Here is a 25,238-nt window from a genome sequence, read left to right on the forward strand (position 1 = left end):
CTATCAAGGTTGAGAGCAAACAAGCCGGGGACGTGAGTCGCCACACCTGCCCCTGATCCCTGGCTAATCGTAGAGAATAGGGGGTGGAAGGGACCTCGGTGACAGTCCAACCCCCTGCATGAAGCAGGACCAGCCCCAACTAGATCATCCCAGCCCAGGCTTTGTCTAGCCAGGTCTTAAAAACCTCCAAGGATGGAGAGTCCACCACCTCTCTGGGTAATGTGTTCCAGTGTTTTACTACCCTCCTGGTGAGGAAGTTTTTCCTAATATTTAACCTAAACTTCCTTTGCTGCAACTAGAGACCATTGCTCCTTCTTCTGTTATCTGCCACCACTGAGAACAGTCTAGCTCCTCTCTCAACCCCCATGCTGGTAGTTGAAGGATGCTATTAAATCCACCCTCAGTCTTCTCTTTTCCAGATTAAATAAGCCCAGTTCCCTCAGCCTCTCCTCATAAGCATGTTCCCCAGCCCCTAACCATTCTGTTGCCCTCTGCTAAACTCTCTCCACTTTATCTACAGTACATCCTTTCTATAGTGGGGGGAAGGGGGGCAGGGGGGGGGAGGGAGGGGCAAACTGAACACACTCCAGATGTGGCCTCACCAGTGCTGAATAGAGAGGAAGAATCACTTTCCTCAAACATCCTACTCATGCATCCCAGTATGTTGTTAACCTTCACAACAAGGGTACACTGCTGGCTCATATTCAGTGTATTGTTCCCTGCAACTCTAAGGTCCTCTTCTGCAGAGCTGCTGTCCCACCAGTCAGTCCCCAGCCTGTACCCGTACATGAAATTATTCCATTCTAAGTGCAGGACTTTGCACTTGTCCTTGTCCAACCTCATGAGATTTCTTTTGGTCTAATCCTCCAATTTGTCTAGGTCTCTCTGAATCCTAGCCCTACCCTTCAGCATATCTACTACTCTCCCCAGCTTGGTGTCATCTGCAAACTCATTGAGGGTGCACTCCATCTCATCTACCAGGTCATTGATGAAGATCCTGAAAAAAACCCAGCCCCAGGACTGACCCCTGAGGCACTCCACTTGATACCAAATGTCTACTAGGCAGCAAGCTATTGACTACTATCCTCTGAGACCAATGATCCATCTAGTTTTCTATCCACCATTCATCCAATGCATATTTCCTTCACTTGCTTGCAAGAATGTTATAGGAGACTGTATCAAAAGCCTTGTTAAAGTCAAGGTCCTCTCACATCCAAAGAGCCAGTCATCTCATCATAGAAGACAATTAGGTTGGTCAGGCATGACTTACCCTTGGTGCATCCATGATGACAGCTCCTAATCACCTTCTGCAAGTTCCTAGAAATGGATTCCTTGAGGAGAATGAGGCTGCCTCAATTGTCTGCAACTGGGCTGGCTGCTGAAAGCACCACTCACCCCTTCCAAGCACACCTGCAGTCTCAGGCAGCACACATGCCTTCACACAGTCTCACTCTGTTCTGGCAAGCTTCATGTTCACTGCTCTCTGGTTCTCCTGGCTCCTGCTTTGGCTTTCCCTGACCCTGATCTTGGATCTTCCCTGAACCTCAGCTCTGGCTCTGCTGTCTCTGCTTATACCAGCATCTTACCTTGGCTTGGCTTCCTTGACCCTGACCTTGGATCTTCCTTGGAACTTGGGATCAGAAAGACCAGAGAGAGAAGGGAGGAGGTAGTTATTACCTGTGAAATGCAAGGAGATTAGTAGCAGTGAGTGTGTCTACATATGCATTTGATCTGAGATCAGTTTACTCCTGAGTAAACTACTTGTGAGTAAATGCTTCCAGGCAGGCATTTACACATGCAGGGAAGCGGGAGCAGATTTACTGCTAATGGCAGCAAACTGTTCCTGCTTCCTGCGGCCCTGCAATGGGCCCCTGCTGCCACCAGAGGGACCTCTAGGCTCCCCTGAGTGCTAGGCCAGGGGCTGGCAAGGAGCACGGAGCCAGGAAACTGCTGTCTCCTGACTGGAGCTGGGGCTGGGGCTGGGGCTGGGGCTGGGACATCACACCCTGCCCTGGCAGCTGGGAGCTCCAGGCACCAGCTCCCCAATCAAGGGCAGGGAACTTGGAAGGAGCTGCAGGGGAAAGGCAGGTCCCAGCCCCCTACTCTGATCCACTGGTGAGGCAGCTAGCAGCTAGCTCACTGCTAGCTGCCCCACCAGCAGATGAGGGCAAGGGGCTGGGACCTACCCCATCCTTGCAGCTCTTTCCAAGCCCCATGCCTCAATCACCCAATTGGGACATGGGGCTGGGACCTGCCCCTGGCCAGGACGGTTCCCAGCCCCCACTCCATGATTGTGGGGTAGAGGCTGGGGAGTCTGTTCCTGGCTCTGCTCTGTGAGCACACAGCTGTTGGGTGGGGGCGGGGGGCAGGCTGGGGAGCCTGTTCCCTGATCAGCCCTGCATTCATGGAGTTGAGCGGGGAACAAGCCCCGCAGCCTGTTTCCCACCTAGCTCTGCAGAGCTGACGCTGGGAGATAAGGATCCACAGACTTGTAGATGGACATCCTGTAGTAAACTATGTTACTGCACAATAACGCATCTTGTGTAGATGTGCCCAGGAGGTTGTAATGACCCATAAAGTCACTATCTGTATTAAATCCAGATTTTTGCTGTTCATTAGGATTATGAATTTCTGTTCATAGGCCTGTCTTCTGGAGGTATCTTGTAAATTCCCTTGGAACATACGGTTTGTGAGGAAGTGATTGTTCTGTGAAAAATACTCTCCTTTTAATGTTTGGGTGTCTCTGTCATTTATATTTTTCTGTGGGAGTTCATTTTGGTCAGTAGTTCCCATCTAGTTTCACCCACATAGTTTCTATGAGGACATTTGGTACACTGGATAAGATACCGCATTCTGTGATACACAGGAGTGGATTCTGATGGTTTACTTGAGGGGGTTATTGACTGATATGGCCCTGGAGAAGTTTTGACAGGTTCTGCATTCATTGTCAGGGTTGTTTCCCATTTGTTTTCTGTTGATTGGAGGGGAGTTTGCTTCTGATGATAAGTTGGGCTAGGTTTGGGGGTTGATTAAAAGCTGGGACTAGGGGGAATTCTGAATATATCCCTCAAGTCTGATCTTCTTTAATTATAGGCTGTAATTGTTTGATAATCCTTTCTAAAGGTTCCAGTGTGGGATGGTATGTAACAGGCAGGAGATATTTGTACCATACATGCTAGGGGTGGGCAAAATATGGCCTGTGGGCTGTATCTGGCCTGCCAATTGATTCTATATGGCCCTCAGGTGGGTGGCATGGGTGGGTGGTACAGGTGGCAGCTCTGGCTCCAGTCTCTGCTCACACCATAGGCAACACTGAGTGGAAACAGCCCTGCCTTCCTGCCTGGCACTATGTGGCAGGCCCTGGGCAAGCCACGATTGGGCCTCAGTGGCTCCAGCCTCTTTTGGCACTGCGGGGGACACTGGCACAAGTAGCCCTGCCTGCCCACCTGGCTCCACGTGGCAGGCCCTGGGTGAACAGCACTCTGGCTGGGCTGGCAGCACCCTGCCTGCCTGTGTCTCGGAGCTGGAAGGAGCTGCCCTGGGCACTGGGACCATGTGGTGGGTGCTCTGCACTTGTACCCAGAGGTGGCAGAGCTTCCTGGTGCCTCCTGGCAAGTGAAGCTCCAATCGTGGCCCCAGCCCCACTTCCCACCTTACCCAGTGCAGCACTGCAAGCCAGCCCAGCCACCTGCTGTCTCCCAGCTACAGCCAGCATGGCTCTTATCCCATCTACTCAGATGAGGCTGTCCCTAGCACCCTGGGGCTGAGGCTCCTCCTGGGGGAAAGGAGATGCAGGTGAGCACAACCTGTATGACCCTGGTGAGTAGCTGGGGCAGGCTGGAGGGGGCTGCTGGGCTTCCCCAGGCTTTGTGGAGGCAAGTGTGGACAGGAAGGGGTGGAGGACAGGTGGGTTTGGGGTGAAGATGGCTCTTGAGGGGCATGTTGGGGTGCAGGCTGAGGCAGGAGCTCACTTATGATTTGGGGGGTGGCTAGATAGTGTTAGGGCTCTGCTGGGGGTGGGGATGCCCTCCCTTGGCTGAGAGTCCTGCTGGCTGGTTTTGGTTCCCTTGGGGAGAGAGACTTTAGTTTGAGCTATTATGCAGTCAACTCTATACACACTACTCAACAAAACAGAAATCAGGACAAAAAATATTTGTTGAAATAAAATTAAAATATTTTATAGTAAGTTTGATTTTTATAATATGATTTGTATTTTTATCTATAATTCGTTAAAATGATATCTTTACCATTAATTTTATGTGTGCAGACCTCAACAGCTCACCAAAACTTGTTAAGTGGCTCTCCATCTGAAACAATTGTCCATCCCTATTACACACAAACCGTGTGTGTGTGTGTGTGTGTGTGTGTCGCAAGCTTCTGTGAGCTGAAGCTCACTTCATCAGATTCTGCGAAAGGACATGCAGGAAGACTATAAGGAGAGAGAAATTAGAATACAAAATTCAAGGCAGGAGGAAGAGGGATAGGGTTGGGAGCAGTGCTGATTCTTATATTTTATATATAACACATGTGCGCGTATGTGCACATGCACACACATACATACTTTGATTAGTCTATAAGGTGCAAATCTACCCTGGCTTCTAATTGACTTTAGACTAACATGGCCTACTAAGTCTCTATGCTGTGTAACAACTAGGGGAGTGGTGGTATCCATCAGTAGGGGTATCCATTTTACATTGTGGTTAGATTACTGCAGGGTATTTGTGTGGCTCATTCAAAGATACAATCTGCCAGCAAGTCCTTGCCAGGTAAAGACATTTTTCAGGTGGGTAACATGAGTATTCTCCTCAGAGCAGATGCAGTGGTATCTGAGGGCCTGACTATAGATTACAGCTTTACTTCTAAAGCAGTGATTCTCAACCAGGGTGATGTGGCACCTTGGGGTGTCTTGAGATCCTTCCAAGGGTGCTAGGGGTTGCCACAGAATGTTAGTGCTGTTAGATGTACCAGCATTACTCAAAAGATAAAGCCAGAGATTTCAAATAGGAATCCATAGCATTACATACATTATGACCTGTTGCGGCCTTTCTGAGTTCTTTGCAATAGAAAAATTACTCTATTATTTTTCCACAGTCAAAAAATGAGTGAAAACTAAGAGCCACCATTTTCCAATGGGTGCCTCAAGTCTATAAGGGTTGAGACCCACTGATTTAAAACATTTTGAAATGCCAATGACCAGTCCCAGGTCTTTTGTAATTGTAATAACTAAAGATGTTGGAAAAGGCATACTGTATTTCATGGTGTATAGGTCAACATGGTGTATAAGTCAACCCTATTTTTCTGATCCAAAAAGCTAGGAATTTCATAGATCCAGTGTATAAGTTGCCCTAACTTTTGGGGTCAGAAATATGGGATGGACTTTTACCAGCCCCTGCGTACCCCTACTGGGATGGGGCTGGGCTTGGCGCTTGACCAGTGTGGTCCCCAGCCCCTGCACGCAGTGTTGCCTGGGCCATGCCAGCCAAGCACTGAGCCCAGTGCTGCTTTCAGGGAGATGGGGCTGCATCAGCTGAGTTCCAAGTCCATCCCCATATGCTGTGAGTGGCACTGCTAAGCACCAAGCCCAGCCCTGTCTCTGTCCCTGTGCCCTGTGAGCAGTGTCGGGCCAGGCACTGTGAGCGGTGCTGCTAAGCGCCAAGCCCGGCCATGCCAGCGAGCACTAAACCCAGAGCCACTTGCAGACAATGGGGCTGGGCTTAGCAGTGCCGCTTGCAGCAGACAGGGCCAGGTTCGGTGCTTGGATGGCATGGCCCCATCCCCAGTTAGTGGTGCTAGGCTTGGCACTCAGCTGGTGTGGCCCAGGCAATGCTGTTCACCACTGGGTGCTGAGCCTGGTCCTGTGCCCTGAGAGTGGCGCTGCAGCACATGTCCATCTCCTGGGTGCCCAGCCTGCAGTGAGGGTGTGCAGGGGCTGGTATAAGTCAAGCACCGAATCTGGCACTACTCACAGGGGACAGTGATACAGTGTATAATTCGAGGTTGAATTTTAAGAGTTAAAAATTGGGCTTGAAAACTCGACTTATACACCATGAAATATGGTATAGCAAGAATTTACAATGGTCCATGACAAGTGCCACAAATGAAGGCAGCTGAGATTCATCCGTGAAAATACGGGGCATACAAAACTGATGCATTTTTTCAGTTAAAGTGTGCTTTGGCATCTTACTAAAATTTGTTTTGTTTCTTATTAGTTTAAGTGTATTATTGCATTTCCATATTTGCAAAAATAAAAGAAGTGCACTCCAGACATGACTGTACAGCACAGAGACTCATGGAAGAGAAAAAATAAGTTACAGTAGTAGTGAATAGTTTCAAGATAACTAATCTATATATATGCCTGACCTCTAGTGGTTGAATCTAATAGTTACAAGGTATTCTGTCACATTAAGAACACAGAGCTCAGAACCTACTTTCTTAACCTGTCATTTTCTTTATTAGGAGTCTACATCTACCTATTACTACCATTAATAATTACTCTAAGTAAAGGCCTGACAACATCCTAGACACAAAAGGGCCTGCCAAAGGACAGGACCATAATGCACTGTGTAACAAAGATCCAGAGAGAGAATAATTTTACACCTGCTTGAAATGTTATATGCTGTGGGTTTCATTCCTTTGGCATAAATGGCATCATTATGATCACTTTGTTTCTGAGGAAATAATTTTTCTACATCACTAACAATACCTGAGTCTCATATGGTGCTTTCTATAAGTAAATTGCAAAGCACATTACAAAAATGTTGGTTTCCAAATAAAACTAAGGGAACACCACATTTATGTGAATGTAGCTCTCGGAGTAAAATAAGGTGCACCATTTTTCATCTGCATTAAATGCGTTTCTTATACATTCCACTCCTGTGTCCCATCAGCGCTTGCCAGGATTTCAAAACAAAGTCATATAAACAATCCTTTTTAACTTTACGGCTAGGTATTCTAATGATCCCTAAGAAACCTTTTCCCCTCACTGCTGACAAAAGAGGGGTGTTGCAGTCCATCCTGGTTATTGAGTGTAGGTCATGGAGATAACCACTCAATCAGCAACATGGGGTTTCCCAGACTACTGTCATCTACTATGCAGTCCAGCCTACAGAACTAGCACAGTCCTGATGCAGCTGGGTTCCCCTCCCAAATTTTAAAAAGACAGCACACCCAATTTACATCATATTAATCTATTAGAATAAACCAGTTTTCCTGCTCCTGTCTTTTCTGGTTCAGTATTTCATTCCTCTGATTCCCCCCTCATTACCAGTGTATCTTTGAGCAGGGGTACTCAGCTCAAGGCTCCTAAATCACAATTGTCTCTTCAGCTTATCACCTATGGTTCTTCACAGAAAATATTACGACAGGGTTGTTTTTCTTTTCTCTTTCCTGAATACACTAGGTATTTTTTTGCAATTGTGAATAAATACACGTCAGATAAAATAGTGTATCAATAATACTGACCATTTATTTGCAGTCGTTTAAAGCTGTTATGTACCTAAGAGTGAATATGTTGTTGTGACTCTTTGATTAAAGCTGGATACCCATGTAGCTCTTGAACAATTCAGGATTAAGAGTATATCTACACTGCACTCCTGATGTTTCTTGGCAGGCATACATTCAAGCCCACCCTGCCTACATGCTCTACTGGCAAAAACCAAAGCTGGAAATGCAGCAATGAAACTGCTCTGGAAGTGCCCCTCTGTGCTTGCTCTTGAGGCTTTAGCTACCCAAAAGCAGTTTAGATAATATAGCTGCACTCCACAATTAGTCCACCCCTTGCAAGACCACAATGATCTTCACTACCCTCTAGGGCCTGCCCTTGTCAGCTCTTGAGGGTGGAAGGGACTGTGTTTTGCCACATGTTCATAAATGCCAGGTTAAGGGAGGTTAGGTGCAGGGTTTCTTGAATATAAGAACAAAAGCTAGGAGGAGTGTGAGGAAATTTCAGATCTAAGTAAGCCACTTGAAACACGAATTGTGTATTTATGTATATATCGCGGTGCCTTTGGAGGGGACCGCCAGTCCGGCACCTGGCCCCCATCTGTGGTCTGACCCATTTGCTGACTCTTTCCTGTCCTCACCTCTCCAGTCTTTTGCCTGCCATGACATTGATGTTATTTTGCTTGTTGTTGAGGGAGGCAGTCCCCGAGACCTGGAGTAACTTCGGTGGTTGTTTTGCCTGCTTGGCCAGGCTGGCCCCACCACCTGGGGCCTGTACTCTCTTTTGAGTGCTTCTCCTTTAAGGGAGTGCTTGCAGGCTTCTGAGTGGTGGGGCCACCAGCTTTGGCTGTTGCAGCCATGGTCCCCTTTTTCTCTGGCCACACCATCAGCTTTAGTCCACTCAGCTCCCAGGTATCAGCCCTGCCTTAGCAGCAGCCCCTGGCGAAGTTCCAATCTCTCCACGCTAGTCTTAGCTTCTTTGGCTTGGGGATAGTTTCTGGCCCCTACAGCAGGAGTGCCACCCAGGTACCCTTGCTTATGGCCTTCTCTGCCCCTGTAGCCACAAGCCAGTCTTTCGGTCTCAAGTTCAGAATGGAACAAAACACAAGTTAGCTGCTTCATTAACAAACAGACTCTAAGGGTACACACATACACATACACACATGTGTCCATGCACGTGTGTTACATAAGAAGAGGGGCACACAGACATACGTATGCCTGGTTCTGACTTATAGGTACATCTGCAATATACATTATAATGGTATAATTAAAATATAAACAATCCAAAATACTGAGCCACTGATTCGTTAATCAAATATATCCAAGAATACAGCTTATGTCCTCAAAACTGTATACTTCATTTTGCCCCCTCTCACAGTTGTCACCTTACTGAGCTCAGCCTGTCCTGGCAAACATCAAGGATTTTGACTTGGTGATTCTCTATCAATGTGACTCAGATAAATGATCACCCTTGCAGGACTTCGACTCACTCAGGGAACTCATGGGCAAGGCTCCCTGGGAAACCATTCTGAAGGGGAGAGGAGTCCAGGAGATCTGGCTGTACTTTAAAGAAGCCTTACTAAGAGTGCAGGAACAAACCATCCTGATGCAAAGGAAGACTAGCAAGCATGGCAGAAAACCAGTTTGGCTTAGCAGGGACCTCTTCAGTAAATAAAATCACAAAAAGGAAGCTTATAAGAAGTGGAAACTTGGACAAATAACTAGGGAAGAATATAAGAGCACTGCTCGAGCATGCAGGGATGAAGTCAGGAAGGCCAAAGTGCAATTGGAGTTGAAGATAGCAAGGGATGTGAAGGGTAACAAGAAGGGTTTCTACAAGCATGTTGGTAGCAAGAGGAGGATCAGGGAAAATGTGGGTCCCTAGCAGAAAGGGGGTGGCAACCTAGTGACAGAGGAGGCAGAAAAGGTTGAAGTGCTCAATGCCTTTTTTGTCTCAATCTTCACAGGCAAGGTCAGTTCCCAATACTGCAACAGGCAGCAGTTTGGGAAGGAGGTCAGCAGCCCGCAGTGGTGAAAGAACAGGTTAGGGACTATGTAGAGAAGCTGGATGTGTACAAGTCCATAGGGCTGGATGGAATGCACTCGAGTGTGCTGAGAGAGTTGGCTGATGTGATTGCAGGGACACTGGCTATCATCTTTGAAAACTCATGGCCATCAGGAGAGGTCCCAGATGACTGGAAAAGGCCCATATTTAAAAAGGGAAAAAAGAACTACAGACCAGTCAGCCTCACCTTAGTCTCTGGAAAAACCATGGAGCAGATCCTCAAGGAATCCATTTCTAAGCACTTGGAGGAGAAGAAGGTAATCAGGAATAGTCAGCATGGATTCACCAGGGGCAAGTCATGTTTGGCCAACCTGTTTGCCTTCTATGATGAGGTGACTGGATTTGTGGATGAGGGGAGATTGGTGGATACAGTGTACTTTGATTTTAGCAAGGCTTTTGATGCGGTGTCCCACAACATTCTCGCGGGCAAGCTAAGGAAGTACAGGCTGGACTTTAAGGTGGATAGAAAACTGGCTGGAGCGCTGGGCTCAGAGAGTCATAATCAATGGCTCAATATCTAGTTGGCAGCAGGTATCGCAGTGGAATTCCCTAAGGGCTGGTCCTGGGGCCAGTTTTGTTCAATGTTTTCATTAACGACCTAGAAGATGGCATAGAGTGCAACCTCAGCAAGTTTGCAGATGACACCAAGCTGAGGGGAGTAGTGGATATGCTGGAGGGTAGGGTTAGGATTCAGAGTGACCTAGACAAATTGGAGGATTGGGCCAAAAGGAATTTCATGAGGTTTAACAAGGACAAGTGCAAAGTCCTGCACTTAGGACAGAACAATCCCATGCACCAGTACAGGCTGACTGGCTGGCCAGCATCTCTGCAGAAAAGGACCTGGGGGTTACAGTGGACAATAAGCTGAATATGGGCCAACAGTGTGCCCTGGTTGCCAAGAAAGTTAATGGCATACTGGGCTGTATTGGTAGGTCTGTTGCCAGCAGGTCAAGGGAAGTGATTATTCTCTTCTATTCAGCACTGGTGAGGCCACATCTGGAGTACTGTGTCCAGTTTTGGGCCCCCCACTACAGAAAGGATGTGGACAAATAGGAAAGAGTCCACTGGAGGGCAACAAAAATGGTGAGGGGGTTGGGGGACATGACTTATATGAGGAAAGACTGGGGGAACTGGGCTTATTTAGTCTAGAGAAGAGGAGACTGAGAAGGGACTTAATAGCAGCCTTCAATACTTGAAGGGGGTTTCAAAAGAGGATGGAGCTAGACTGTTCTCAGTGGTGGCACATGACAGAACAAGGAGCAATGGTCCTTGCAAAGGAAGTTTAGGTTAGATATTAGGAAGAATTTTCTCACTAGGAGGGTTGTAAGACGCTGGAACTGTTACCCAGAGAGGTGGTGGAAGCTCCATCCTTGGAGGTTTTCAAAACAGAGCTAGACAAAGCTTTGGCTGGGATGATCTAGTTGGGGATAGTTCTGCTTTGGACTATATGACCTCCTGAGATTCCTTCCAACCTTAACTTTCTATGATTCAGTAAGTCTATGACTGCAAAGTTGAAAAATGTAATAAGAACTAGAATAAGTAGCATATCTACTTAATTGAAACCAAGTGAATCTGATGAAAATATTGTAGCAAACCCCCCAGTTTTTCTGTTTTTAATTTATTTTAAAATGCATTCCTTCCCCTTCCCCGACATTTCTGACTTTTTCTCTCCCCCTCTATTCCCCATAGATAAGTATAAGTAAGCTAAGATGTAGGATAAGCTTTAAAATTTTATTTTAGGTAGTAAGTTTTATTTTTCTCTCCCCTCTTTGCAAATAAGTGCCCTGCTGTTTTGATATAGATATCCACTGTTTTATAAGTGATAATTATTATGTTTGTATTGATTTTTTTTACTGCTTTTATATTGTGTGATTACTGTTTTAGGGCTATATATGTAAGTTGGCATAAGTCATGTCAAGTTTCCATCTTGTAATGTCAAGCCTCCATCTTATCCCCATTACCAATAAGAGTACACTTTTACACTTCTAGCAGTCTCTGCCTTGCAACACAGACACAAAGCAAACACACAACGCTGTTTTGAACCAACACCTCAACAATCTCTGCAGCCTCTTGGCTTTACTTGTGTTACAAACATTCACAGTCTCTAGCACAGAACTTAGTCTTCTCTGCTACTGACTTCTTATTGGACCAGCGGTATAGGGTGTTGTACTTACCCCAAACAGACCACAGCATGACCTCAGGCATGCTGTGATCAGGGCACAACTTGTCCTTAAAGCAACTGCATATTTTCCCTGCTCTAGAGCAGTCATTCCTAAAATTGCATTCTTACTCTTTCCTCCTACCTGCTCTAGCATTCAAATTATTAACCTCTCATTCTTTCCTCTCTTTTTAAACACTTTCCACATCTCTTTCTACAACAGCTGCCTCACAGCCTGTTTTGCCACTTCCCTCTCTCTTTTTCCTTTCCCTCTCTCTATCACAGATCCTTGCTTTCTGAATCTTTCTATGTAATGAAACAAACCCTGAATGAACGAACCATGGATCTTTCCTAGTGAAATTTTCTATAACTCCCTCACATAGGGCTGTATCAATACAGGCACCAGCTGTGGGGGGAAGTTTCAATCATAATGGTTTTCAACCCGTCCAGACCCACCAAGAACCCAGACCCACCTTTCAAGAACTGGATCTCCCTTACATCCCAAATCTGGCACAAAAGAGGGAAGTCAGAAAACCAGGTTGCTACCCTTTCTACTCAGGTCTAAATACTGGACTATACTAGCTCTTCACAGCAAACAAAACCAGTGTCTTGCACCAAATGTTAGCTTACAGCCAGCAATAAACTCAAGACACAAAATCTCAAAAGCCTCAAGACAAAACAATTTTACAAGCATTTCTGCTGGAGAGGACCTGCCTCCTCCTTTTTCACCCACCTAGCCCTATGATCACTTATGCCTGGTGTGGGGGTCTCCTGCCTGAACATACTGGTTCCTGGACTTCTGTGCCCTACAACAACCACAACAACAATGACAACAATAACAGCAGACACAATGATAACAACAAAGAAAGTGCTGTGGATGCTCGAGCCCCTGTCCTGCAGGAGTTCCCCTTAACAATGCCGACCCATCACCGGGTATACCTGCCCCTCACTGGGGTGAGTTCTGTAATGCCAACGCATCACCGGGTATGCCCGCCCCTCACTGGGGTGAGTTCTGTAATGCCAAACCATCACCAGGTATGCCCATCTCTCACTGGGACGAGTTCTGTAATGCCAACCCATCACCGAGTATGCCTGCCCCTCACTGGGGCGAGTTCTGTAATCACAATAACAGTAACAGTGTAGGTGTCCCTACAGTAACAGCAACACTTCAAATACAACACAAACACATACAGAGAATACACAAGCACACTAGCTCACCCAACCCACACTTCTCACTCACACTCACTCCCACTAACACCCACAATATGCCCGCATTCTTCACCATAAAATGTTAACCTGTGGGGTCAGGCCAGCTCTCAGGATCTCAATATTACACTGTTAGACAGGAGGGTGTGACACAATTGCACATATACAAACACACAAATCAATTAGGTGCACACACACACACACACACACACACACACACACACACACACACACTCTACCAGCTCAGGCATATACATATCCAAAACAGCCTAGACAAATGCATGCCTATCACCAATTAAGCACCTACACACTACACACTAAAAATTAGACAAAAATCAATTGTCAATATTTGCAGACTCAGTTCACATACACAGATCACTAATTTGTATATCATGCACACAATGAGATATATATATATATACACACACACACACTCATCACTTCACACACATACAACCCACCTACACATACACACAGGTAAGTTCCTAACTCAGATGGTAGAGTGTGTATGTGTGTACTTGGGGTACCTGGGATACTTAGGGAAAGGTTAAGATGAGAGAGAGAAAGAGAGAGAGAGTTGAAGTGTAGGCATTGAAAGTTGCCAGAACCAGGATTAGAACCAGTGGACTAGGAAGAAGCTGGCTGAGGAACTGAGGCTTGGGTTTACTTAAGATCAAGTGGCCCCAGGGTTACTCAAGGTCACTGGTGCACCATGGGGGGAAGCCTGGTGGCAAGGAGGAGACAGCCAGGAAAGAGAGGGAGACAGAAATCTGAGAGCTTGGGGCTGGAAACTGAGGCAGACAGCTGAAATATTGTGGGGGGCACAGATAAGTGGTGGCAAGGAGGAGACAACCAGGAAAGAAACTGAGGCAGCAACCTGGTTGCTCAAGAGAAAAGGCAGTGGGGATAAAACAGTGGCAAAGAAACAGGGGGTTTGGAGGCAGAGAGGAGCTTAGGACAGGTGTTGGAGGTGGCAGTGAGGCAGAAACAGGAGTGGGAGAAATGAGACAGAAGTTAGAAGGGCGAGGAGCAGAGATTGGAGCAGGGCTGAACCATAGTAAAGCGAAACCCAACTCAGGGATTCAAATAAGAGTTTTATTGAACAGACAACATGCTACACAGCCCCATGAAGTTGTTGGTTCACACACACACACACACAAGCACTCACAATGGCAGCAGGAGAAAGACTCAGTGGAAGGGTTGGAGTCCAGGTGGGGAAGAGACACAAAGTCCAAGTCCTTGGTTGAAAAGGGGATAGGGGGTGATAGCTACCTATCCAGGCTGGAAAGGGGTCTTTGTCCAGTAGGTGTTGTCCAGACAGGGGTCACCGGCAGGCCTCTGGGTGGATAGGTGGTGTGGCATGGTGCTGATCCAGATGGAGAGGGCATCCCAAGGAGTCAGTCTTCACTACCTCTTTTATGGGGCAGACTACCTCTGATCTCCTATGGGGAGGGCCTGTCCAGGCCTGTTCAGTCCTGTTCCAGAGGGCTCCAGGTGTTCTTACTGAGCATGTGCAGCTTGGCACAATGGTGGGTGGCCTCATCTTTTGTTTCTTGAATGCTGAGGGTGGTTCCAAGGGCTGGGTCGTTGGTCCAGGTATTGGTGTTGATGGGTTGGTCAGATGGAGCTATTTTTAGACCTACTGCCATTGCCTCTCAAGCACCCTCATTCATCCCCATTCATTCAGAAACCAAATTACATAGGAGGGGTAGGTGTGAATCATGGGTTACACAACCAAGCATGGGGATAAGATGGAGGCTTGACATTACAAGATGGAAACTTGACATGACTTTTGCTAACTTACATATATAGGCCTAAAACAGTAATAATCATACAATATAAAAGCAGTAAAAAAAAAAGTCAATACAGACATAATAATTACCACTTATAAAACAGTGGATATCTATATCAAAATAGCAGGGCACTTATTTGCAAAGAGGGGAGAGAAAAATAAAACTTACTATCTAAAATAAAATGTTAAAGCTTATCCTATATCTTAGCTTACTTATACTTATCTATGGGGAATAGAGGGGGAGAGAAAAAGTCAGAAATGTTGGGGAAGGGGAGGGAATGCATTTTAAAATAAAGATAGAAAAGTAAAACTGGGGGTTTTGCTACAATATCATCTTAGAAATTTATGATGGGAAAGTCCTACTTTATATAGGAACAATCATATATTTTCAAATCCACATACAATATCTATTTCTTCAATTCCTAGCCTTTCTTTAAGTGTCCAGTAAAACTGATTTTTCTGCTATATGGGAAATGGCATATATTTCCTGAGGACACCCTAATATTTGACCTATTTTATTTTATATTCATTTGTTACTTTATCTTTAATAACCCTCTTCAGCTACATTAAAATTGTACACATTCATCTGGGATGGCTAATTTCTGCTGCCTCACATATATCAAAGTTTTTGAGAAATGTTAAATAAGAGAATGTAAAAAAGGATCCTATGGATGAGAGATAAAACTTAGTTGATGATGGAGTTAGATATATAAGAACATAAGTGATGGCTTTAAAATGGTATTTAGAGGTTTGCTTTTGGGGAATTGGCTTATAGGGGTGTGTGTGTATATTAGAATGGTTCAGGATGGACACCAGGGGTTAACTGATTTCTAAAAACCTGGGTCTCTCACACAGTTTTCTCAACCTTCAGAAGCAGACTGTCTAACACAGCAAGGCCAATGGATACACACACAGCCTGAGAAACTAGGGGCATGTTATGTTCCATAACATAAAATAAGATGACACCAGCTCACAAGGCCAAAGAGGGGGGCCTGAAATTCCTGCTTTGGGAAGGACATGCATGTGATGAGCTTAGAATATACTGATGGAACAGAACACGGACAGCATGATGAACACAGAGAGGCCAATCTGTGATAGCCACAGATGAAGAGTCATCAGGACGGAAGAAGTATACAAAAGCAGAGACTTAAAAGTAACAAAGGGCCTGGGTCCTCCTTTGCCCTGAGAGGGTCCCTGAGAGGGCTCCCTTCCCTGTCCCTGTTCCTTGGGAGGGATCCCTGAGGCCACCATGGACAGAGGGCACACCACCAACTCATCTCATCTACCCCACTGGAGAGGTGGCGGGGGGAGGGGTAGGGGAAGGGTAGGTCTTGGCATCCCACCTCCAGGCTGCTGACATGCTGCCACCTAAGAAGAGAGAGCCTTCAGAATGAAGCCTGTATCCTGGCAAGACGTTTGACTCTGATGACGGCCCTAAAATTTGTAGATATATAGAATTGCTTGATTGTTTGTATTGTTTTTTTCTGTTATTACTGTGTATCAATACATTTGCCTATTATTGGATGGAAAGATCATGGTCAGTTTGAGGGTGGGCCCCTGCCCCCCCTCTGGAACAAGGCATCTGGGTACTAAATCCAGAGCCAACAATAAGAAGTGCCATATGGGGCTAGACCAATGGCCCATCCAGCCCAATATTCTGCCTTCAGCAAGGGGTGGGGGGTAGTATAGGGAGTAGAACTTGTGTCCCTCTCGCTCTAGCCAGGCACCTGGTCAATCTGATTCATTCCTATGGGACGTAGACCTGGTGTCCCTCTCACCCCAGCCAGGCACCATATCTACTACCCACTAGCACCCACCATTATAGGTTTAGAAATATACGCATTTTTGGAATATGTTAAAAGTCCTTGTAGGATTTAAGAACATCTTTTCTTAACTTTCAGAAATAAATGGTTTTGATCCCTAATTAACAAGGGAAAATTTTTCCATAAGATGAAAGTAGCATGCATACATGAAAGTTGAACTGCCTTGCTAGATTTGTCCTGGCATTATTTTTATGACACTAATCTCAGAGGAGGCCAACTGAGAAGATCAGTAGTACGTTGACTCCAAGTAGTGCCTATATAGTAGAGATCTAAATACATTATCTTCTAAATCCAAAGGTTTTCTTTTTCCCGAAAGTTAAGTGCAATTCTCCAAAACCTCCAGGAAAGCATGACTCTGAAGTAAAAAGCCAAAATCTTTGTTTAGGAATAGGAGAACAGCCTTAAGTAACTCCAAGCCTCCTGACTTTGTGATATCTAGGAGACACATGGCCAAAGATTTTTTTCTGATTTACCATCATTTCTTTGTTTATCATTTATCAGTCAGAGTTGAATAACATTAATAGGACAAAAGGATTTGAGGGAGTTATGTTTAATCTGGGCATGAAGCCAGAACGTCCTTTCAGAATTTATTAGTTATTACTGGAATTAGCAATATGTCAGAGAACTCAAAGATGATTCATGTGCTTTGTATCTGCTATAAAACTTAAGTTTTTCTAGATATAGTTTAAAGTATTACTCCAACCATTTTACCATTTTGCTCCTCCCTGTCAAATAGAATCCATTAACCATAATTTATAAAATTAAGCTTATAAATCTATAGTAAAAAAAGCACAGGAACATGCTACATGGGACCAGAACTAACAATAGCCAGAATCCTATACATTACTAACATTAGTTAGCTTCTTTCTGCCATTTAATTTCCCTCCTTTACGCTTACATTTTCTAAAATTTATAGTCTGTTGTGTTGCCTTTCAGTTGGATTTGAATACTAACTCCTAGGATCCTCTGGACATTCCAGCCTTAAATCTTCCCTCATATCTAAGTCACTCCTCCTAGACTGTTAATATCTTTTGGCAATGAGATAACCAAAATTGTGCATATTTTCCCCATGTATTGCCTCAATCATGTTGGAGAGAAAGAGAGGGAGAAACCTATTGCTTCATTGCTCTGTGATATATCTGGGTTTAGGACTTCCCAGCAAAGGCTGTGATTTTACAGTGAGTCAGCTATCCTAAAGTAAAATAACAGTGGAGCCAAGAGACTTCACATTTTTTTTTGAAATCACAGCCTTGGGAGAAAAAAGATGAATGTTTTGTTTCAAAACTGCCAGAAGTTGGAAAACAGTCATGGAAAATGGGGAAACCCTTCCATGCCCTTTCCCTAGCTTTTTTTTTACCTTTATCTCTTTTTTTTATCTCAGGTTCAACTGGTAGTGATCAATGGCTTGAGGTCTAGTATCAGCAGCTGGTATCAGCAGTTGGTATCAAGTGTAGTGCCCCAGGGGTTGGTCCTGTGGCCCGTTATGTTCAATGTCTCTATCAATGACCTGGTAGATGGCTTAAAGTGCATCCTTAGCAAATTTGCAGATGACAGACACCGAGATGAGAGGAGTAGTAGATATGCCGGAGGGCAGGGCTAGGATTCAGAGTGACCTAGACAAATTGGAGGATTGGGCCAAGCAGAATCTCATGAGGTTCAACAAGGACAAGTGCAAAGTCCTGCATTTAGGACAGAACAATTCCATGCACCAGCACAGGCTGGGGGCTGACTGGCTGGGCAGCAGCTCTGCAGAAAAGGACCCAGGCATTACAGTGGACAATAAGCTGAATATGAGTCAACCATGTACCCTTGTTTTCAAGAAGGCTAACAGCATACTGGGTTGCATTAGTAGGAGTGTTGCCAGCAGATGGAGGGAAGTGATTATTCCCCTCCATTCTGCACTGGTGAGGCCACATCTGGAGTACTGTGTTCAGTTTTGGGGGCCCCACTACAGAAAGGATGTGGACAAATTGGAGAGAGTCCAGTGGAGGGTAAGGGAAATGGATTGGGGACTGGGGCACATGACTTTTGAGGAGAGACTGAGGGAACTGGGCTTACTTAGTTTGGAGAAGAGAAGACTGATGGGGAATTTGACAGCAGCCTTTATCTACCTGAAATGGGGTTCAAAAGAGGATGGAGCTAGACTGTTCTCAGTGGTAACAGATGACAGAACAAGGAGCAGTGGTCTCAAGTTGCAGCAAAGGAAGTTTAGGTTAGATATTAGGAAAAGCTTTGCCACTAGGAGGATGGTGAAGGACTGGAACAGGTTATTTAGAGAGGTGGTGTAATCTCCATCTTTGCAGTCTTTTAAAGCCTGGCTAGACAAAGCTGTGGCTGGGATGATCTAGTTGAGGATGGTTCTGCTTCAAGCAGGGGGTTGGACTAGATGACCTCGTGAAGTCCCTTTGTATCCTAATTTTCCATGATTCTATGAAAAGATGCATGTCTAGGAGGAAAATATAAAGGTGGAAAGAAAAAGGGGTGGTGAAAAATTAACTAAAAATTCTCTCTTTAAAAAATTAAACCTAAAACAAACAAACTTGAAATGATAGTTCAAGTCATAAAAAACCTTTTTAGATCTTTCATAGGAAATTTACATTTTTCAACTAAAATATCTCCATGTAGCTCTTTTTCTTGAAAAATTCTGCAAAACAAAATAATCTTCTGCCCCCAAACCAGTACTTTATCCATGTGTGTTGATTTAAACAAAATGTTTAGAGATAGCCATCCTATATATATTGTACAGAAAGAAAAAAAGTTTAAGAAAAAATGATGACACAAAGCATCTGTGATTTGAACATCACAATAATCCAAGCTGAGGAAATTGATGTGAAGGCCCAGATGTTACAAGACAGGTATAGATCATGTGGAACCTCTAGTGGTGAGAATTGTTTCCAATCTACAAAATAATGAAAATCTCTTTCTTATGTAGCCATAATTTTATAGTGAAATTCAATGCATTTCTAAATGTGAATAATGGTATGTAACCGTTCTTGTTATAAGAAGTTAGTAAACTTGACTTGAATATTTGTTATCATATAATGTTACTTACAACACTGTGTATATTTGTGACTGCACTTTCATTTGAAACCCTTGTGGGTGCACCTACATGTGTGCTTTACTGTAGTTGACTAATTAGCTCCACAGTAAATTGTAACTGTCTACACGAGTGTGGTATTTGGGTGTGGTAAATTAATTGACTCTACCATAAGATAGTACTGTCAGGGATGGCAGAGTTATTAACTGTGGTGAAATGCACACATAAGCGCTGACCCAGGTGTAAATTGCACCCAAACAGCCCAGGCAGTGGGGACAAGACCCCTGCCTGCCACCTAGCCACACAGCTCCACACTTTGGGCACTCTTGTGCCCTAGCCAGTCCCTCTGCCACCCGATGCCACCATCCAGAGTCCAGTGATTTAAAAAGGATAGAGCCAACTTAAAAATCATACTTATGAATGTTTTATCTACTTCAGTTACAAGTAACGCCTAAAATAAGAGTTATTGAAAGCACTGAATGAAAAAGAAATGTTGTCCATCCTTTTGGTTTCTTTATGTGTTTATAGAGAAGTGCCACTCTGCCCTACCTTATGCCTTTGATAACATGTTGCATATGAGCAATTTCACCATTTTCCTTTGCCACTTAATTCCCAATTCAAAGTGACTGGAGCCCATCGGAGATTTCCTGTATCTACACTTTGATGATAGTAGGATCACTCATGTGAAAAATCATCTTGAGGGTCAGAGGAACAGGCAGTGTTCTTCATGGTTTTGTGTAGGTTTTCAAGCAGCAACAATAAAAAGAAACTTTGAAAATACAAGTATGAAACCACAAAAAATGGTATGTGTAGGAAGAGGTGCAAAATGAAAAGTTGCAGAATCCATGAATAATGCTGCATATTCTTCATCACCAGCCACTGGTTCCTTATCTGTTAATGCATGTATACAGGCATCTCTCTGTTATACAGCTCTCCTCTACTAACAGGCAAATGGAGGGAGGTGTAGTATCTTACTTTGCTTTAAACTACATTGAAATATTGATAGGTTTCAAGTTGTCCTTTCAAACATTTTGCTTCCAAAAGAGAAAAGGTTATTACTTGGGCTGGTATTTGTTTGTTCTCAGGCCAAAGTAATTGCTTTTGGAAAGTAGGAAGAAAAGCTGCTCAGTCACTTCTGTCATCCAATTATGGTGTTTTTAGCTGCTTTAAGTGGTTTTCAACAACAAAAACTGTTCAGATTCTTGGCTTCTTTTCACTTAGAGACCTCAAAAGAAATCTGGATTTTAAAACTGAACTTTGGCCTATACTTAGTTCTCAACAAAGTCCATTAATATTTTGCAAGGATTAATAACTTGTTTAAGCATTGTTCTGAGAGTAAGACCAAGGTCCCATACATCCATGTGAGTTTCTGAAGATATCTGGATGAGAGCTCCAGATATATCCTACACTCACACACATCTTGATGGTCCCCAAGACTTCCCTTCACTTTGGAAAGTCTTAGTGGCCCACATCCAACTGTCCTTTAGGCAGGCAAATAACACTTATGCAGCTAAAATTAGTTGTGTATGTGGCAGATTTTGGATCCTACTTTCCTCTGCAGCTTGCCTTCTGACCATGTTCAGAAGGGATTTAACCTGGCCGTTTATGACCTGTTGCAATTCTGTTCTGTCTAGGAAGATGTGTAACATCATGCAAGTTCCCAAAATGTTAGGCACAGAAAAAGCATGAATAGCAACTGTTAGAAGGAATAGGAAGAGGACAGCCCAGCAGCTTACTGGTTAGGGTGTTTGCCCAGAGAATGGAGGGTCAGGTTCTAAGCTCCCCTGGCCAAAAAGGTTTTTAACTAACACCTCCCATATCTCACCAAAAAATGCCCCAGTCCCCAGACCATGTGTTAGGCAGTGGCAAGAACTCCTTCTGTTCTTGCTGTTGGAGGTGGCCCACTGGGTAGCCGCAAGGGAACTGAAGGAGAACAAGCCGGCAGTTCACACAGATTTTAATGCCTTTCCTAGAGATGAGGGACTGAAACTCTGTAAATGACCCAAAGTGCTACTTATTAGGCCTGTGCAAAGCAGCAAGTATTCAATTCAGATATGGATTTGGCTGATTCAGAGGGATAGTGATTCAATTTGGTGATCTGAATCACTGTCTCGATTAGATTCAGCCGATTCAGATTTGGGGATTCAACACCGATTTGGAGATTCGGCCATAGACTATAATGGAGAAATCACTAAAATACCTATAACTTTGTCATTTTTCGCAGATTCAGATGAATTCAGCAGGGATGGTAGCCCCTCATGTGAGCATGAGGCCTGCCAGGTTTCAGAGAGAGTGATGCAGGGGTTTCTGTGGAAGTGCACCTCAAGTTTCTGAAAGCAAATAAAAAACGCAAATAGGTGCGGAGTGAGGAGGGTGGTACTCACTCCATCTGCACGTGGAGCTTGGGGAACCCCAGCAGCAGGAGGTTCACCTTGAGGAATACCAGCTGCTCCACCAAACCAGGATCCAAGGAGGTGCAGTGGGATGCCACTACATCCCCAGCAATGCTGAACACCCTCTCACTTGGAACATTGGATAGTGGACAGGACAGGTGTTCCCGGGCAACCATGGCCAGATCCTGCCACACCTGGCTGCACGTTGCCCAATAAGCCAAGGGGTCTCAGTGCAGTGGCTCCATGTCCTCAGTGAGATAGGTAGCCACCAAGGCCTCTGCTCTACCTGCCTGATGGTGGGGTCTGGTGCCTCTGGACCCCAACATTGAAGCCATGCCCTTGGCCCACATTGGTAGTGACTGTGGTGGAGGAGATTGGCTGTGGTTGGAGTGCTGGCATGGGAAAATGGATCCCCCTCTTCCACATCTCCCTGCCTCTGCCCTTCTGCTGTCCAGTGATAGAAGGTTTTGCTGCTGCAGATGCTCCTGTTCACCCTCGGATCACACATGCTTGCCAGCACGTGGACTGTATTGGACCACAATGGACCCAGCTGTTTCCTGATGCCCTCCTTCAGCTGCTTCACCAGGTCCTGCACCTCTGGTGAAAGCAGTTTGTCCCAGCCAGGAACATTGATCCCCTGGAACTTCTCCATTTCATTCTCAAGCTCCTTCACTATGGGGATCACCTGGCTAAGGAGGGCATCGCCAGCCTTGAGGCTCTTGGCCCTGAGGAATGGCTTGAGCACCACCATGATCTGGGAGATGGTATCCCACTCTGTTTTGTTAAGGGGACCGCAGATCCCAATTTCCCTGAGCAAGGCCATTTCACGGATGGCCTTCTGTTGCTCCACAAGCCCTTCCAGCATCAGGTATGTGAAATTCCACCAAGTTTCCACCTCGTGCATGATTTTGTGCTGCGGGATGCTCAGCTCTGCCTGTTCGTCCCGCAGTATCTTGTCCCCCTTGATGCTCTGGTGGAAGTAGCCCACCACCTTCCTGCATCTTGAAATAAGCTGGCTGGTAGTGACAGCGCCATCACTGGGAGCCCTGTCCCCCGCCAAGGTGTCCCTGACTATGAGGTGGAGCTTGTGTGCCACACAGCAAATGCCAACAAAGTTGGCATCACGCACCATCTTACCCATCCAGGATTTGGGCCAATAAGTCTACTTCTTCTGGGGATCAAGTGCAGATAGCCTCAGCATATACAACTTCCCCCAGTGGAAGTGCATCTTGGAGATCATGGGCGACTTGCACTGCCTATTCTGTCTGATTTGGATGCACCTTCCCTGGTAAAAGTGCTAAACATCAGGCTACTAGCAGGGGCAGAACCAGGGAAGGGAGGGGGAGTGGGGTGCAAGGTGCAGTTGCACCCCTCTTTGATTACTGGTCCACCCACAGTTTAAAACCAATTGTCTGGAAGTGGCAGCAGCATTTCTAATCAGGCAGCAGTGGCAGAGTCAATTGACTTCATGGCTCATTATGCTCTAGTTGATTCCTTCTGAACTCTTCACTTTACATGTGTTAATGGCTCTCTCTCTCATTTCTACTGAAATTCTGCTGTCTGTTAACTGCTCCTGGTAATGTAGTTCCTATTTCACAGTCCTATAGACTCTAGCTAAAAGCATTAACTCAGATGTAGAGCACTGGATGCACTATTACATTGCTCAAGAAGGCTAGATTTGTTTTATTAATCTGAAAGAGAGGTATATTTAGTCCTAATGACTATAGGACTAATGGAACAACCTCTTTTTATTATTTTTGCTTAGTTTGTTGTGTTTTCTTAGACATAATATGGCAAAGTTATATTTGTTTTACTTCAATCTTCAAGTGATTAACATAGCCCTAGGCCCCTAGCATATTAGTAAAGCTTCTATCTTTTAAATTTAGTTTTAAGTGGAGCAAAATGTGTGTTGTGTTTATGTAGGTGACCGTATATCCTGATTGGGCCAGGACAATCCCAGATTACATAAACCAGTCCCAGCCAGTTGGTGAAAATTAAAACAGAAATCCCAGAATCACAGGTACGCTGGGCACAATCCCGTGGAGAAGAGGAGTGGCATGGTGCACCAGGCAGACAGGCAGTGCCTGTCTGCCTGCCCCTGCCTGTAGCAGCACACTGATTTGGAGGGAGGAGGGAAGGGGTTGGGGTGTGGGCACAGAGGGGGCAGTGTCTTGGATTTCCTTAAAAATAATATGGTTACCCCAGTTATATGTGATGACGCACCATACCATCTTCATCCTGCTTTTCAAAATGTGAGCTCTGCCCATGGCTACCAGTTACTCTGAGCTAGATTGGTTTTGCTCTTTCATGTGTGAGCTGTTCCACTATGAAAACATATTTATTGGTGTGGACACTTGGATCTCAAGGGAGGTGCTCTGTAACAGAGGCTCCTGTTACTTTGAGAGGGAAACTGCAACAGCTAAGGCTCACAGGCAGAAGCAGGAAGCTAAACTGGGGCTAGCTACAGAAGAAGAGGCAGCTGGGGAGCTAAAGGGCAGCAGCTAATTACTTGGTAGCTAGCTGTAGAGAAGTAGGACACTAGGACTGGGCTCTAGGTAGGAAGAAGAATAACAACTGCAGCCGCCAGGAGAATACCAGTAAGCTCCTCATTAGGCCTAGGAGCACACCTGTGGCTGGTCAGGGGGACAGCTGACCAGAAGAGGAGGAGCTCAGGGAATATAAGACAGGGTCCTTCCAGCAGAAGGACCAGTGGTGCCCTGAACTCCACAAAGGAAAGAACTTCTGCCAGCCTAAGTTGGCAAGGAGCAGAAACTATAAGCCAGATCAGGGTACTCCCAGGGGCTCAGAGGGCCAGTGAACAGGGAAGTGGTTTTGGCAGTGGTATGGTGCCCCAGAAGCTCCTTTGGTTTTTTTGTTAGGAGCAGTTTGTTTGTACTTGTGTTGTATTTTGAACTGGAAGACTGGGTAGTGGCTATAGAGTTGGATAAGAGACTATGCAGGGGTGCCTGGGAGGCACTCCAGATTCTGAGCCATACCAGGGGCAGGCCAAAGCCAAGGCCATAGTTAGATGGGTCAAGAGCCAGGCCAGAGCAAGATGGAGATGCAGGCAGGATGAGACTCATAATCCAGGCCAGAGGAAGTGTGCTTATGTTAGAAGTCTACAGTGAGAGCAACCAGTGGGTTAAAGCCAAGAGGGCTGAAGCTGGTACAAGCTGGTGAAGAGTGACACCCACAAGGCATGGGCATGGCTATGGGGGAGGATGGAGGTCATAATTAAAGTCCTTAAGGTGATGTGGGCAAGACTGGTGTCAGCTGGACACATGCCAGTGAGAGAGAGGTGAACTTAAGCTCGTAAGGCCAAAG

Source organism: Alligator mississippiensis, chromosome 1 (assembly GCF_030867095.1).
Source record: "Alligator mississippiensis isolate rAllMis1 chromosome 1, rAllMis1, whole genome shotgun sequence".
NCBI classification, from domain to species: domain Eukaryota; kingdom Metazoa; phylum Chordata; order Crocodylia; family Alligatoridae; genus Alligator; species Alligator mississippiensis.